The sequence below is a fragment of the Lolium rigidum genome, chromosome 6 (genome assembly GCF_022539505.1).
Source record: "Lolium rigidum isolate FL_2022 chromosome 6, APGP_CSIRO_Lrig_0.1, whole genome shotgun sequence".
NCBI lineage: Eukaryota > Viridiplantae > Streptophyta > Magnoliopsida > Poales > Poaceae > Lolium > Lolium rigidum.
Window position 1 is genome coordinate 73,023,024 of NC_061513.1, and position 15,490 is coordinate 73,038,513.

General features: G+C 42.7%; 2 long non-coding RNA genes across 5 annotated transcripts; both read right to left on the bottom strand.

Annotated features, from left to right (window-relative positions):
* Positions 1-6,595: 6,595 nt before the first annotated feature.
* Positions 6,596-9,059, bottom strand: LOC124666457. 2 transcript variants are annotated; one of them, XR_006990899.1, is made up of 5 exons: positions 8,900-9,059; positions 8,706-8,781; positions 8,404-8,460; positions 7,219-7,282; positions 6,596-6,825 (listed from the first exon to the last, which is right to left on the bottom strand). It is a non-coding gene; the product is annotated as an uncharacterized LOC124666457 (long non-coding RNA). The 2 variants fall into 2 exon arrangements; XR_006990900.1 differs by having other exon boundaries at positions 7,219-8,236.
* Positions 9,060-9,561: 502 nt separating this feature from the next.
* LOC124668464 lies at positions 9,562-10,894 on the bottom strand. Of its 3 annotated transcripts, none has more exons than XR_006991706.1 (5): positions 10,626-10,894; positions 10,337-10,485; positions 10,152-10,213; positions 9,937-10,035; positions 9,562-9,581 (listed from the first exon to the last, which is right to left on the bottom strand). It is a non-coding gene; the product is annotated as an uncharacterized LOC124668464 (long non-coding RNA). The 3 variants fall into 3 exon arrangements; XR_006991705.1 differs by having other exon boundaries at positions 10,152-10,233; XR_006991704.1 differs by having other exon boundaries at positions 9,937-10,042; positions 10,152-10,233.
* Between the last annotated feature and the right edge of the window lie 4,596 nt (positions 10,895-15,490).

Genomic DNA, 15,490 nt, shown 5'->3' on the forward strand with positions numbered 1-15,490 from the left:
GATGGCGTTGGTTTGGCGAAGAGGCTCACTAGCTTTCCAAGCGTGAGGCTGGAGGCAGCGAGATTTGGGCGTATCAGTTTCGTCGGGGGCGGGGGAGCTACGTCAGACGCCAGCGTGGCCGGGAACGTACACGTGGCGCGCGCGGAGCCGCTGGATCCGGCCGGGCGTTCCTGGCCAGGAAATGGCCGGAAGTTTCTGGAAGCTGGCCGGAGGTGAGGACCCCAGAAGCTGTACGTGGCGTCAGCCCGGGAGAGTGGGGTGGTGGCCGGAGAGGCGTGGCCTACCGCAATTTGCACAACGAATTTGACCTCCGGCGCTCGCCGCGTCCACCAGTTAAAATATTCTCTCCGTGCTTCCATGGTGCTGATTGGAACTTTCCCCTCTAGATTACTTCGAGATGACGACTATCTAGCGACAATATGTTTGTTTTGACGCGCGTACATATAAACCTCTTAATCTTAATAAAACAAGAGCAACATAGTTTGGTACGGTTCTGCTTTCAAGAATGTGCTTCTTTTTTAAGAGAAAGGATGTCCTCTTCTCATCGGCGAGTCTAAGATAAAATAGGTGGAGGTGCCAAGCTTAAAAGATTTAGTATCGGGCTTTGTATTTAGCTATGATTAATATAAATATTAGTAGCTTTTTTTTTTTGAAATGGGGATGTACCCCGGCTTCTGTATCGTGTAAATATTAGTAGCTATAAGATTATTTGCATTTTCGGAGGGGCGTATGCCATTGCGTCATATTTTTAAATATTTTTCTTCTAGAAGAACGGATATTTATCATTAGGCAAGTAACTCACGCAATCAAATCCAAAATAAAACAAACAAAATGAGAAATAGCTGCATTTGTCAACCAAAACATAATTGGCCACGGTGTAACCGGCTTCCACTATGTGATGCGTAGCGGCATAATCCAGAATCACCTCAGCAAGTTTGGATCACGAGGTTAGAAACCGCTCTACCATCGTGGGTTATATATCTAAATGTTTTGCAAAACTGCTAGAACACACAATTATCGCACGAAGTCTAGGCTCATCTGAACACACTCTTACATGCCCATGTTTATAGCGAAGAGAGCCTCGTCGGTATAATTAGTAGGATGGAAGGGACAAGTCCATACACAATCAATGTTTTCGTCGTTACATTTTCACCTACTAAACATGGAAAACAAAAATATAACGCAAAATCTAACTAAGAGTCTTGTGCAACCAAACACTAGCCTAGCATGCCAAGATGGTATGCAGGACACAACAGCAAAAGGCAAAACAATCTGACGCGCCACTCTCGATTGGAATGTCCAAGAGCGGTTCCTTCATCAATTTTCCATTTATGACATCACTTGAAGGTCATCATTGTAATGCCAATATAATGTGTGGGATCTTTAAGCACTGAGTACGCCCTTTTTTATGTTTAGGTTCTAGACTTTGCAAATGACAGAAGGACGGTCACGCAAGGACCGGCGAGAGATGATCCGCACATTGGGCTAGGTTTTCACTTTCTATTATGTGAATTTATCAAATGTTGACTCGATTAAGTGGGGTTCAATACCCCATGATTTTATAGCGTGCCTGTGAACACAGGCCAAATTGGTTAGATGGTGTATAAAAAATTCCGCAACGAATTAGCAGAGTCCCCAATTTGATTGCCATCCTGGATTCCTGGCGGTAGAAACATCTACGTATAGCCGCCGTATAGGAACATCTCCACTTCTGCTCCGGTGCTCCTCCCCTGGAAAGAATCTGGGAGTGTCAAACACAACAACGGTGGATATATTTTCATACATGTTCGTAAGCAGGGCAAGATTATAATTTTAGTGTAGGTCCACCGTCCGTACAGCCTAGTACATGCTCGTATGGCCCGCGTTTTGTTGTACCGCATTTTTGTACGTATCTACGGTTTCAAAACAAGTCATGCACACGACGTGCGGCGGTACTTAGGCGGATGGGATCGTTAACTGGTCATGCGACCTTTTTTTCTTCTTCTTACGCAACGTACACATACCGTATCAATATAAATGGATATGTATTTTGGCGGATCCTACATAGAAAAAAATCTAATTATAACCCTTCAACTAGCTCTAGGGGAGCACCGGAGTAACCCTCGAACATCCCTGCCTAATCTTGTTTTTGTGCACGTAGCGCTGCTGATGGTTTGTTTATTCGGTTTTAGCAGCGGCAGCATCCACGTCTTAAACAATGCGATGGTGGCCGGTCGGGAGCGTCCCCAACAAACAGGGCCGACCACGGCGTGCAGGCGATTGGCCAGTCGTCCGGAAGCTTCGCGAAGCGGCAGGCAGCTTTCCTCACCGCGGGTCCCGATCTGCCTAGGCAAAAATAGAAACAAAAGGGGCCTCCTCCTTTGCCCCGGCGCGGAAATGTTTTACCGGTGGAGGCGCGAGCCGCGCTCGTGGTGGATGGTGGTGGCCTGGCGCCTGGTGGAGACGTGCGGTTGCCGCACATCGCCGACGGCGACGGCGACGGACGGGGACCGCCGGCCAGCGACGGGGCGTACGGTGCACCATGTCGGCACATTATGCTTGCCCCGTGGGCCGAGCAACTTGGCGCCGGTTCCGCGCCTCGCTCCGCCGAACAGCTCTCGACGGTCCACGGTTGGGTTGCTACTTCCCCAAAAATGGCTGAGAGGAGCTGGGCTGCTACCCGGCCTCCGTGCTCGACCAGCCCCACTTGTGGCCGATTCGGTCGCTTTTCGCAGGGCGGACGGATATGTGTGCGTGGTGGCGTAGGTGGAGATATGCCGAACATGCTCGTTGCAGCACACTTGCGAAGAAGAGCGAGAGACTGTTCGTCCCTGATGTCAGGATATTTTTGCACTTTGCCTATTTTCGGTAGGATAAGCATGGACGTACGGGCTAGATATTTGGAGATATCAGCAAACGCGGTGGAGAAGATTTTTTTTCTCCTCGGAATGAAAATGAACCCAATTATCTATATCCGCATATGCTGTCTAAGAGTGTCTCCAATCGCGTTCCGAAACGGTTTATAACCGCCAAATCGAATGAATGAGTGGGGTCGCTTCGTGGTGTCGTTTCTTGGGGGCGCTCGTTCACAACGGAGTCCACCAAACACTGAGATATGTTGAAATTCAAGTTTTTATACAAATTTTAATTATATATTACAAGTTGAATGAAAACAGCTACAACTAGAGCCTGTCCTACTCGCCGTCCTTGGGGCGCTCGACGGCCCTGCTCCGTCGCTGCCGCCCTCCCGCTCCTTCCACATCCCCGACAAAACTGGAGCCGCTGTCGCTCACCCCACATGAGGCCGCGGGCTCCCTCCGCAATGGGCGCTCGCGTTAGACGGAGATGCCGACGATGCACCACCACTGCTCCACAAAGGCCTCATCGCGGGCGTCACTCTACCCCTTCTTAAGAGTCTCGTAAGACTGAAGAATGGCCCTTTGCTTTGCATCTTTCTCCTCTCGGTCCGGCTTGTTGCTCTAGCTCTCCAGGTCGTCGTCAACCCCCTCCTCCTCCACCGCCACCGCCACTTCCGCGCCCACGCGCTTCCGTCGCCGCCTCGACGGTTACCTCCTCCTCTGTGTTAGCCAAGAACCGCGCGTTCATCTTCGCGTACTCTTCAACGTCATTGTCATAGGCCGCTTCATACTCGTCGAACCCAGGCTCGAGGGGCGGCGCAGGTTCTTCGGCCAGGGGAGGTGGCAGCGGGGTGGAGACGGAGATGGAGGTGCCGGCTTTCCCAGCTGTTGAGGCCGAGCATTGCGTACGTTGTGGCGTGGCGGCGCAACATTTTATGGAGGTAGGCATGGACGAACTACAATGACGATTGTGGTGGCGCTAGAGAGGAACTAGGCGGAGCCCGGGAATCGGTGAGGAAAAGGGCGGGAACAAGTGGGTTGGGCGACTACGACGCATAGGGGAGGAGCAGCCGATGAGACGTCTCAACTATTTCTACCTTGTAAACCGTCGCTGCCATTAAGAAAAAGCTGCGACATGTTGATGACACGACTGTCTAACTAGTCGCAATGTCGCTCACGTGTTACATCCGACGCCATCACAAAGATCCTTGTGTAGCAGGGATAGGCTCGAATCGCTGGACCATCTATTAGACTGCGTCGGACTGAAACGGCCTTGAGGTCACGCAACCGAGGACGATCAAATATCCATCGTATTAGGAGACCCAACTTAGGGCATGAGCAATGGTGGCATACACAACTAGCTGCTTCATGTAAATAAGTTGTCAGAAGCAACATGGTGAATTTTATTTCTCCAATAAAAGCTACAACTTTAGTTAGAACTAGTAAACCGCACGTGCTTTGCACGCTCGACAATACGCATGACATACAAACAATGAGCATAAACCTCTCCGTGGACATTGATTTGAGCCTTCGTTCGATGGTATGTATAAGTTTTGTCCATTTTTTTCCTACTTCCAAAAAAAAATTAAACTAATATCAATTTCAATGGTGCTTGAAACGACCTAGAAAGAGTTGTAAAATGTTTGTCTCACATGTTAATAATTAATATTTTAACATCTCATGGAATATTGCATGACATGGAAAATATTTTTACCATCCAGGAAAATATTTTCATCATACAATGACATAGTTAATGTAGTCATAGGCAAGAATCTATGACACACGAATTTGGTTTCCATCACAACAACATAATACAAGGACCTAATATTCTCATCCGTGGTGGTAGTCTAATCTGTAAAGAGAGTTGTCAATGCACAATTTATTTGAAATTTCCATGCTTGGGTGCAATTTTATGATTCAATATATGTACTATATATATTCATGTGGAAACATACGTACAATTCATGTCTTGTCTTAGAAGGCTTGTGATAAAAAATTGTTATATACAAAAATTAACCTAGGATAATTTTGATCTTGTCATAAAAAAATTATACTTCATAGAAAAGAACCTCTAATTTTATTCATCACAGTTTTACATTTTTGTGCTCAATTAATCATACTAAAATAAATATAAAAAGTACATGGTAGATACTATATATTTCTGATATATTGTATTTATACAATAGCCTATACTATAGCTGAAAATCTAATTTTGATCTAGGGTGCATATGCTCCTACTATTGGGAAAATATTGCGCATGTACATGTCGATATTCTATATGCGCACGCCAAGTTTCACGGAAAATAGACATTTTTTTTATGTCTTGTGTGAAAATATAAGAATATGTCCTTTTGAAGAGCACTTTTAAGAACCAAAATTTCTTTTTTACACATGACACAAAAAATATCGATTTTTTATGAAAAACATTTGCAAGCACGTACAACATTAAGATGTACGTCTGTTATTTTTTATCAAATTATTTTAATATTTTAATATATGTTCAAAATTTATTTTAAAAATCAGGAGCATATGTGTGTGAGCCAAAACGCCGCGGCCAATATAGAATAGTCTCTTGTTCTCTCCCTCTTTCTAAGAGGGGTTCTGTAGTTGATGTGCGAAAAGTAATTTATTGGGTAAATCCGTTTAAAATGTCAATATCAGGAAGGATGTTTGTGCTAAGTGTCGAGTTGGTGAAATCTTCACATCTAGTGGTAGCAGTTAGTTTATTCCTGGCCGTGAAGCGACAAAGAAATTAGAGGACGCATGCCACATGGGTGGGGTCCTCAACCTGGCAACCCAATGACAGATGCCTTGCAACCTGATGACAGATGCTGAAGCTTTTTTGGCTGGCGCGGGACTTCACCCGAAGTTTCCAGCACTTCACCACAGTCACGAGCGCGGGAACTCAGGTGGCGAATCCCAGCAATCATGACCGTTAGATCAAACTTGTTTCGCTCTGATGAACGGCACATGCAAGCTCCAATATGCAAATCGACGGCTCGGATTACTTCAAATGTTGCTTTGGCCGGAAGCTTGTGGAACTAAGTGGTACAAATTCAAATTCAAAAACTCGTGTATTATATAGTGGTATAGAAAAAGAGAGAAGGGACCCCACAAATATGACACTACTATCTCTTTCTCTCTTCAAAACCATGCTTTTAAGGTTTACTAGTACAAATGCCCGTGCGTTGCCCCGGGAAAACAATACATCGAGAAAGGTGATTTTATTTTGTCGGGAATCGCAAGCAAGGTGACTTGTAGTTTTCATATATCGAACCTTTTTATTTTTAGCCATCTTATAATCTTAAACCAGCATCTGTTATTTCTATCTTACACACACTTAGAGATTTTCCATCATGTAAGTCATCTCTATGTAGAACAATTAGTGGGGTTTTCATTGTGTAATTGCCATCCACAAGAAAACTTTGCTGATCCTAAGTCAATATGTAAATCAATTCCGAAAAATGCAACAAAATAAAAAGCATGAAACAATGAGAAAGGAATATATATAATATGTTTTTACATTGAGAACATTTAATAAGAAAATATTACGTATATAAGTAGTATATACAATTCTGTCTTGACAATTTTCTACAATGCATACAATAGTTTGTTTTATAAACCTGTCATTCAACCATTGCTCCTCATTTCTTTCCTCCTCTATAGGTACGATTTCTAGGGTAGGCAGATGCTTCATAAGATGGTTGCGATCAATCACTTTAACTTTCTTGCATTGTAAATACGTAAACACACGCATCTCACGAGAAGTCATGGGCACCGCATTAGCAAAGTTAATCAAAAAAGATTTCATGGAAATAGGTAAATGGGCGCTATGTATTACAAGATATGCTGAACTGGACAAGCTCCTCCTGCTGGGCTTTGCTCATAAATATTCAAGGAGACAAAAAAATTACATTGCTTGCAGAGCGACTGAAGTGAAGATGCTGAAACCAGATCCATGCTAACAAGAGCATATGTCTCTTCCATTCTGCAACCAAAAACAAAATGGGCACCGGGACACAATAATTAATTTCGAACAAAAAATGTACAATCCCATCTGCTAAATGTATCGCTTCAAGAAAACGAGCCTAAGTTTCACACAAGCCAACATAGTGCAAAGTAACATTTGGATCATAGGTATAGAAATATCTAGTACATTGTCTCCATTTGCTAATGTATCACCTCAAGGAAAGAGCCTAATATTCAAAGCGACATTTGACAGATAGAAATGGAAAATATAGTATATTTTCTCCATTTGCAATCGAAGCTTCCAAACTGAAGCTAGAAAATATTGGAATCTCATAAATCTCCACTATAGCTTAAGTTGGTCGACCAATATATCAATATCATGTTATCCGTTATAGAAAAATCAGCAGCATACCATCTGCTCAAACGAGTCATTCCTTCAATTTTTTTCTTTGCTGAACTTTGTGTTATGGAGGCAACTGCAGAAATGGGATAAACACCAACATTCAGCTGCTTTGTAAAAAAACGTGCGTAAGCAAAGAAGGCTTGTTCAAATAAAATTGACATCTACTAATGATTTAGAAGATCTCTAAAAATATAGATAAATCTCAACCTGACCCATCACTCCATCAGGTGAACATAATTATTCATTCATAATGTATGTTTTGATTGTGCCCGCTAATTAAAATATATAATAGTTTAATTAAGACACATATACACCCAATCTCCCTTTATCCATATGTAGAGTTCCTTTTCCCACACACAAATGGCATTCTGCCTACATAGGAAATCATTCTCTTAAGTGACACTTAAGCATAAGCAACCTCCACAAGTTGTAATTCCTATTTCATAACCCCAATGTGGATTCCCATAGTTATGCTCCAGAGCAAGATTCAAGAAGCACGTGTTGATGCTTCCATTGGAAGGCTAGTGAAATGTTGTGGAGATGCAACTCTTCCAATGCTCACAGAAAATGGTGAAAATAAAATACCCCTGCTAAATGTTTTGCTCTGGCTGACCGGTTATTCTGAGAACTTTATATTTTCGGTGTGACAATTAGATACTGAACAACCCAGTATGAGAAAACTATGCAAGCCAGAGCAACCAAGTATGAGAAAACTACGGTAATAAGAATATGTAATTAGAAAGGCAATGAAACCATCCCAAAAAGGATGTTCAGTTCATTGCATATAAATAGGAGAATATAAAACTGAAACACATGAATTGATTAGTTTTAAAACCTGTATTCTGTTGCATCCACCAACTCATAAATAATTTTACCTGTAGTAACTAACAACTTCCAGGCTCAGAAAGTTACATGATATATAATTTTGCATATAGGGACATACATATATGAGTCCAGGAAACGTGAATCAGGAACTAACATAAGATGTACCTATGCTTGACTATCTGATAGAGGATGCTCAAACAACCTGGTAGAAGATACTATTCTTGTTATTCAAATGAGTAATCTACATGGACTTGAAAACAAATCACTTAAAGTGTTGGGTCCTCAAATCAAGAAGCATCTGCTAGCAAGACCAGAAGGTCACGACATATTTTCTCTAGTATACAAAATACAGTGAAAGGGGAAACATACCATGAAGTGAATATTACTAAACATCAATTGTATCTCATATCCATGATTGCCCACAATCTGCATCACGAACAAATTTTCAGCTGAAATAATTACTCAATAATATTCTAGCCAAATTTAACTCAACATGCAATGCACTCCCAAGAGTTCTAGTTTGATGAAATCATGTAACATCAAGTTTCTGGACAGGGCAGTACAAAAAACTATTTGAATTCAAATTATCTTAAACTGTGTTATGGAAATTATACCATGTGTCGTGTTCTAATTAGAAGTCAAACTATCGGTGATTGTGTTGGAAATTATACCTTGTGTCGATAAGGTGAATATTTGTTCTTGGGTCTTGATTTGTTTCTTATGGTATGATATCTGTCACCACATCCACTAAACCAACATATTGTGACACATGAGAAAAGTATTGGCTTAGTTGGAAAATGGCAGTCAGGGGAAAATAATAATAGGGTAGAATGAATAATTAAAGTGTGTGGAGTAAATAAAATACCAGATAGAAGTGTTGTTGACAGTACGTGCTTGGAGGACCTAAAGTGGGATAATCTATTGGATCTTTGAGCGATGAGTAATCTTGATTTCATATGGATAATCTGTTATCTTGTACTTCTTCCATGTATCAGCAACCATGAACATTTCAAAGGTGTAAACTGAACTTTTTTGAGCTGTGCCTTCAGTCGATCTATGCAGCTAGCACCCCTCTATTATGTTAGCCTGGAATAGAAGAAAATTTTCAGTGTTCGTTGGATTGAAAGAATAACTGGTATTTGCAAGAATAGAAGTGAATAACTAATACTGAATCTTTTAATCAGTATACTGGTTACCTAAACACATGAATGCATGCAAGTAGATTGTCAATATCGATAAGTATCCAGACAACATGTGATCCAGAGAAATAGAAACATGGTAATAGTCTAGTATTTGTTATCTAACTACATAGATCAGTCAGGGAAGAACTTGACTTGCCGATAGAGTACTTCTTGAAGAAAAGAGGATAAAAGCAGAAAACACAAAGATCGGTCAGCGAAAAATTGCCTTGCTGTTGGATCCATTGCCAGCTTAAGGTCACTTGGCCGCATACGAAGCCGCAGACGCCGCCATGTCCTGGACGTGTATCAGCAGAAACAGAACAGCGCCTCCGTCCAGTCTATCCAATGTACTGCTGTTGATGTAGTCTGCAAGTGCGAAATGAGTTTATGTTAATGCGGAGCCAGCACACATTTGCAATGATTATAGGTACAACTACCCTGAAAACTAACTTCTGTTGACAAACTGCCACCCATCAGACAAACTTCTATAGACAAAAATTATGAGAACAACTACCCTGAAAACTAAGGATTCTTTAAGAGCAAATTATTTGATCGGCGTTATGCTATAATTAAGCAAAGTGTTCGCACTGATATATATATTAATTACCACTGAAGAATCCTATCTACACTGAGATGTACTATTGAAAATGTCTGCATCAGGATATAGAATTGGTACAGAGATAGTACTCTAGAAGGAATAAACTGCAAGATGGTGGCTCACCGCATGAGGCTCGCTTGGGATGTGGATGTGGCACGTGAGCAGATCTTCAGGAGCCTAACAGCTTGCAAGCTCTTAAGGCCATCGAACTTTTTACACAGCCTAACAGCTTGGTCAAATTATAGGTATTTCAGAGAACAAATGTTTTTATACCACTGAAACTTAGTTTTGTAGCAGAAAATAATAGAGATGTCTGCTGATAGAAAACTTCGAATTACCCACTTCACTTCGAAAATTTGACACCATCCAGCTACCAGTGATCAAAATGGCCACAGTTACACTGCGTCATGGAAAAAGTAGCTGAAGTTTTGCCACGAGTTAGGAAAATTAGTAGTACAAAAACAGTATATTTCTACAAAATTAGTAGCTGCAGAAGTATCCTCATGGTGCAGTATTCACATACATGATTAACACATCCATGTGTTGCCACGATCCATTAGTTTTCATCAATTGTTCGGCTGCCATGGCATTACATCAGGCTCTCCTTCCACAAAATTCACACCAACATTTTGACTCAAGTATGATACAGTGCCACTATTAAGTGAGTCAAATCTGCAATTCAGAACATGAGAAAAGCACTAAGCACCTCATCACTCAAAGTCTGAAATACAATACTGAGATGCACAATCACTGAATGGCTGAAACTCTTAACTACACAAATATTGAACTCTCACTGAAGAAAACGTTTATACCTCTGATAAGATTCTGCTCCATTCCCTTCCTCTCAGTCTTCCAAACGACTGCATGTCGTGCCCCTGCTTGGCTGCTTCTGCTTAACCACAGCCAGTGCCTCTGTTCTACTTTTCCCAAAGCCACCCCACCGCATGTTTGCGCCGCAAACACCATCATTAGCCGTTGTCCACTGCCCGCCGGCAATCGAGCCTCTATATTCCCATGTTTCCATTAGGAGTCCCGGTGCGTGAGATAGACCAGAGGCAGATCACTTCGGATGGGCTTGGACTGCTAGACTACTAACACAAATAGTCCACGACCCATGGCCTCGTTGGAGAAGGGACGGTTCAGCGCGGCCTCCCGGCCGTCAGGAAGCAGCCGCTGTGCAGGTCAAGGACTGTCTCCATGGCCTCGTAGGGCAGGAAGGTGACACGGATGACGCCGGAGAAGCCGGGCGCCGCGAGCTGCGTGACGCTGGACATCGAAAGGCGGATCGGCGCGGAAGCATAGAGGAGGAAGGTCTGGACGCTGTTCATCCAGAGGCGCCACCTGGTGAGCGTGTTGTTACTGGGGGCGGCCTCGAGGAAGGCGTGGACGGAGGCGAGGGAGATGTCGACGGAGACCCCCGCGGTGGCGACCGTGACGAAAGGGCTGCCGCAGACGAGGAACGCGCACAGCGATGGGGAGAAGTCGAGGGTGACGGAGAGGTCGTTGAAGGCGGCGATGCGGCGGGGCGCGGCGGCATACGACGGGGACGTGGCGGTGAGGTCGGCGACGAAGGTCTGGGCGTGGAAGGGCGGGGAGTTGGACGCTCTTGGGGTAGCAGACCATGAGCGCCCCAGCGGCGGATTTGACCGACTACGGGTGTGTGTACTCCGGCTGGTCCCCATTGTTGAGTGCGAAGTTGTGGAGGAAGGCGTTGGCGGGGAGCGGCGCGGCGAGGAGCTCGGGGGCGAAGAACCGCGCCGGGTCTGGGAGCACCGTAGATGCCGCCCGCGGGAAAACGGGGGCCCCCGGGAACGGTGGCGGCGGCTGGGGAGGCATGTCGGGCTGCGGCGGCGGGGATGGTTAGGGTTTGTCGTTTGACGAAGAGACCAAGTCGTGGCTCGGCAGTGGGATTTCCGTAGGTTTCATTGGGCCTGGCCCATGTGGACGACGGAGGAGGAAGCGCGACGACGAGGAAAGGAACGACGAAGCAATTGACGTATTGTGGATGGCAGAATAAGGAACCACTTTAGTCTTTTTAAGTAGTAGAGAAGATCCCACCTCCTAAAAAGGAAGCTGCCTCCTCATCCGAACATACTTTAAACCACCCGAACCTAGTTAAAACGGGCATTGAGCATGCCCTTAGATGCTCTAAAAGCCTCTTTCTTAAACGGCGTTCGGTAGTACCGAACTCACGACGGACAGACCGAACATGCATGCAGGTTGCCATTTTTTGGGGCTGCTCTGTCCAGTAGCGCCTCCAAACTTCGGGTACGAAAACACTCAAATTTAACAGGAATTAAAAAGTTATTCAAATTTTCTTACATATTACAAAGATGAATGATGAACGACTAAATTTAAACTAAATTGTACTACCTCCGTTTTAAGGAATAAGGCGTCCTCGTTTTACGAGCTTTTTGTTTGACCAAGAATTACTACAAATATATAAAGATTGTTTGTATGAAATTATCATTATTAGAAAGTGTTTTTCAATACGAATTCATCGGTGTTAATTACATATAATATAATTAAGATTTTGTTGCTCAATTTTTATGGTCAAACTTTATCTTGGAATGCGCGTGCGCCTTATTTCTTGAAACGGAGGTAGTAGCCTACTAGCAGTTGATCGGGCCGCATAATGGGCGAGCCCTGCTACGATCGTGCCTGCCTCTTCACCTAGTTTGCAAACGCACGCGCCCTTGCTTCGCGTATTTGCCGGTGCTCGACCGCCGTTAATGAAGGCGGAGCTTCCCTAGGAGGATGGCCCTTCAGCAACACCTGACGCTTTGTTCTAGCGACCCTGCTTCGCGGGCGGCGGCCTGGGCGCTAGTCTAAGCGTGGAGCTCAATAATCCACTGCCGCTCACGGAGAAGACGACCAACCTCCTCTACCATCGGGAAGTAAAGGAGAGACTGTTCGTCTATGATGTCAGGATATTATGCACCTTGGCTATTTTTGGTAGGATATGCATGGACATACGGGCAAGATATTTGGAGATATCAGTGATGCGATATCAGAACCTTTTTTCCCTTCGGATGAAAAATATCTTGTCAAGGGTGCATGCGCTGTCTGAATTGCACACATCGTATAGGATCTCTTGAAACGGAGGGAGCGTGTTTCAGAGCGTGCACCGGCATGCTGCAGACCGCGTGCTGTAACCCGGCCAGAATCGTTCTCTTGTTGCGTTGCGTGTACACCTGCTAGCTGCTGCAGACAACGGGAAAGCAGAGACGTGCAATGCGTTAAAATGATAGGTGAACGAGTCACAGTAACAACTAGGAGCATCTCAAACCGCATACACTAAGACAAAATAGATAATAAAAAATTTAGTCTTCTAAACGATGACCGGCAGAACTGATCCCCTAAAACGAGAACACGATTTGGATAAATTTCACGAGATTTCATACGATTTCAACATAGTTCATATGATTTAACTAAAATATAAACAAAATTTAACCTAAACATACTATAAAATAAAACTAAAACACAAACTAAAACGATTTCACGTGAAACCGATACTTTTTGTGGTTTATGTAAAAAGGAGAAACTTTGTCTTGTCAAAAGCCTTATTTTTAGCTTCAAATTTTATCTTTTTTTACACACTTCGTACGACGAGTTGATTTTTCATGAAACCACTTTGTTGGCGCTTAGCGCGTGAAGATATAAGTGGGAATTTTTAATTTCATTTTTTCACATTTCAAAATATATCTAAGATATATTTCAAAATAAAGAGAACATATATACACACCGTTGATATAAGACTTATAGGACACCGTTCCACAAATATTACAGCTCTCAAGTAATACAAAGATACATTGCGGGTTCAAATATTACATAATTTTTATTACAAGCAAAAAAAAAATGAACAAAAACTTCAAGATCCTACTCGGTCCATTATGAATTCTCTAGCAAATCGTCAACAACTCTAGAAAGTCCGAAGAGAGCTATAACAACTAAACTTAGAACTATAAGAGCTCAACGGCTTATTTAGTATAGTTCTACGTTGTTGGCTCTACTAAACTACTGGAGCCTGATCGACTACTGCTCGAGATCCTCATCATTGCCTTCGATTATGTAGTCTACGCCTTCGGCTCCTCTGGATGGATATGGTTCCTTTTAGTAGACTTCTCCTCCATCTTCAAGTTTCTCAAAAGCTTCTCCCTCGACCTTCTCTTAGTCTAAGAAAGGATTTAAGAAGGTACAGTACATAAGAGCACAACACACTCGATCAACAAGCTAAAATAGGAGATAAGTGTTTGAGATGTTCTAACTACAACCTTTAACCATAAGTCATCGGTTAATGCAAGTTTTAGCAATTATTTTTCTTTTCTTCCAAAAGTCAAGTTTTATTCCGAAAAACTATGCTCGTCAACCTTCATGGGTTTGTTAGAACTTCGTACAACTCCTTTCCCACTGCGTTCATAATTGCATCTCGAAGGTGAGGTTTCTGTTATTGTTTCTAATGGTGTGGCTTTTCTCAGTTCTCTGTTTGTCCTCTACTAGATCTAATGGCACATGGATGAAATACTGGAGACAACCCTTCTATTGCCTTGAGAAAAACACAATTTCTTCTCAAATCTTTATCTCTTCGTAAGGAAGGCATCTATGATATCCAATCAAGTATTTTTGACCAAAAATAGGGACTTTCCAAATGATACAAAAAGCACTCATGTCAATGACAATCAATTCATAGCTCTATATTTCAACACAAAAGTTATTGTAATATTGCAAGAAAGTAGAGTAAGTTTAACCTGGTAGAGGGAAGTAAAAGAAATGTAGAGGATATTAATAATTAGGAAAATGATAGAATTTCTTTATTTAAATCCAGTAAAGTAGTAGCTGCTAGTACAATGCTTACGGCTTTGGAAAAAAAATACACTCATGGATTAACCAATGTTCAGAGTTCAAAAAATACACTCATAAATAAAAACATTTTTATAAAAATAATTGTTCAGATATTAGGTTCAAGAAAATGTTCATGGGTTCCAGAGAATGTTCATGGGTCTAGAAAAAAGTGTGTTCATGTGTTAAAGAAATTATCCAAAATGCTCACTGCCCCAAAAGTATATATTTTTCATTTATGAAGTGACTATAAAATAAAAAAAAATGGTGTATAATATCTTATATTTATATCAAGTAAAACAAAATAAGATGCAATACCATTTTGTTGTGTCGCATTTGGTGCTGCTCATGAAAGCTCCGGGCGGAGCTCTCGTAAAGCATGCACAAGGGGGTAAATAGGAGTTGCCCATAGCAAACACCTTTCCAAAAAAAGCAAACTCCTTCCCAAAGAAATCTTTGTTGCCTATATACACCAGCAATAAAACTACACTTACGGACTGATTTGGTTACGGGAATCCTACGGGCAAATGTGGAGAAAATCGGTTGGATGAATTGCTCCCACCTTCCATGATTTTCGGGATGCAATCCCTTGCCCTTCCTACATGTCAGCGCGTAAGTCATATTCCGTAGGAAATCCTCCGTAAGTGCAGCGTCACTCATACACCAGTTATTCTTAGGCTTAAATTAATAAAGTCCAGCCATACACAAGGCTACACATATATATCGCATACCACGGAAAAAATAGGGTTGTCACGGTATGTTTGGGCCACTGATGACCCACAAGTATAGGGGGTGTATCGTAGTATCTTCGATAAGTAAGAATGTCGATCCCAACGAG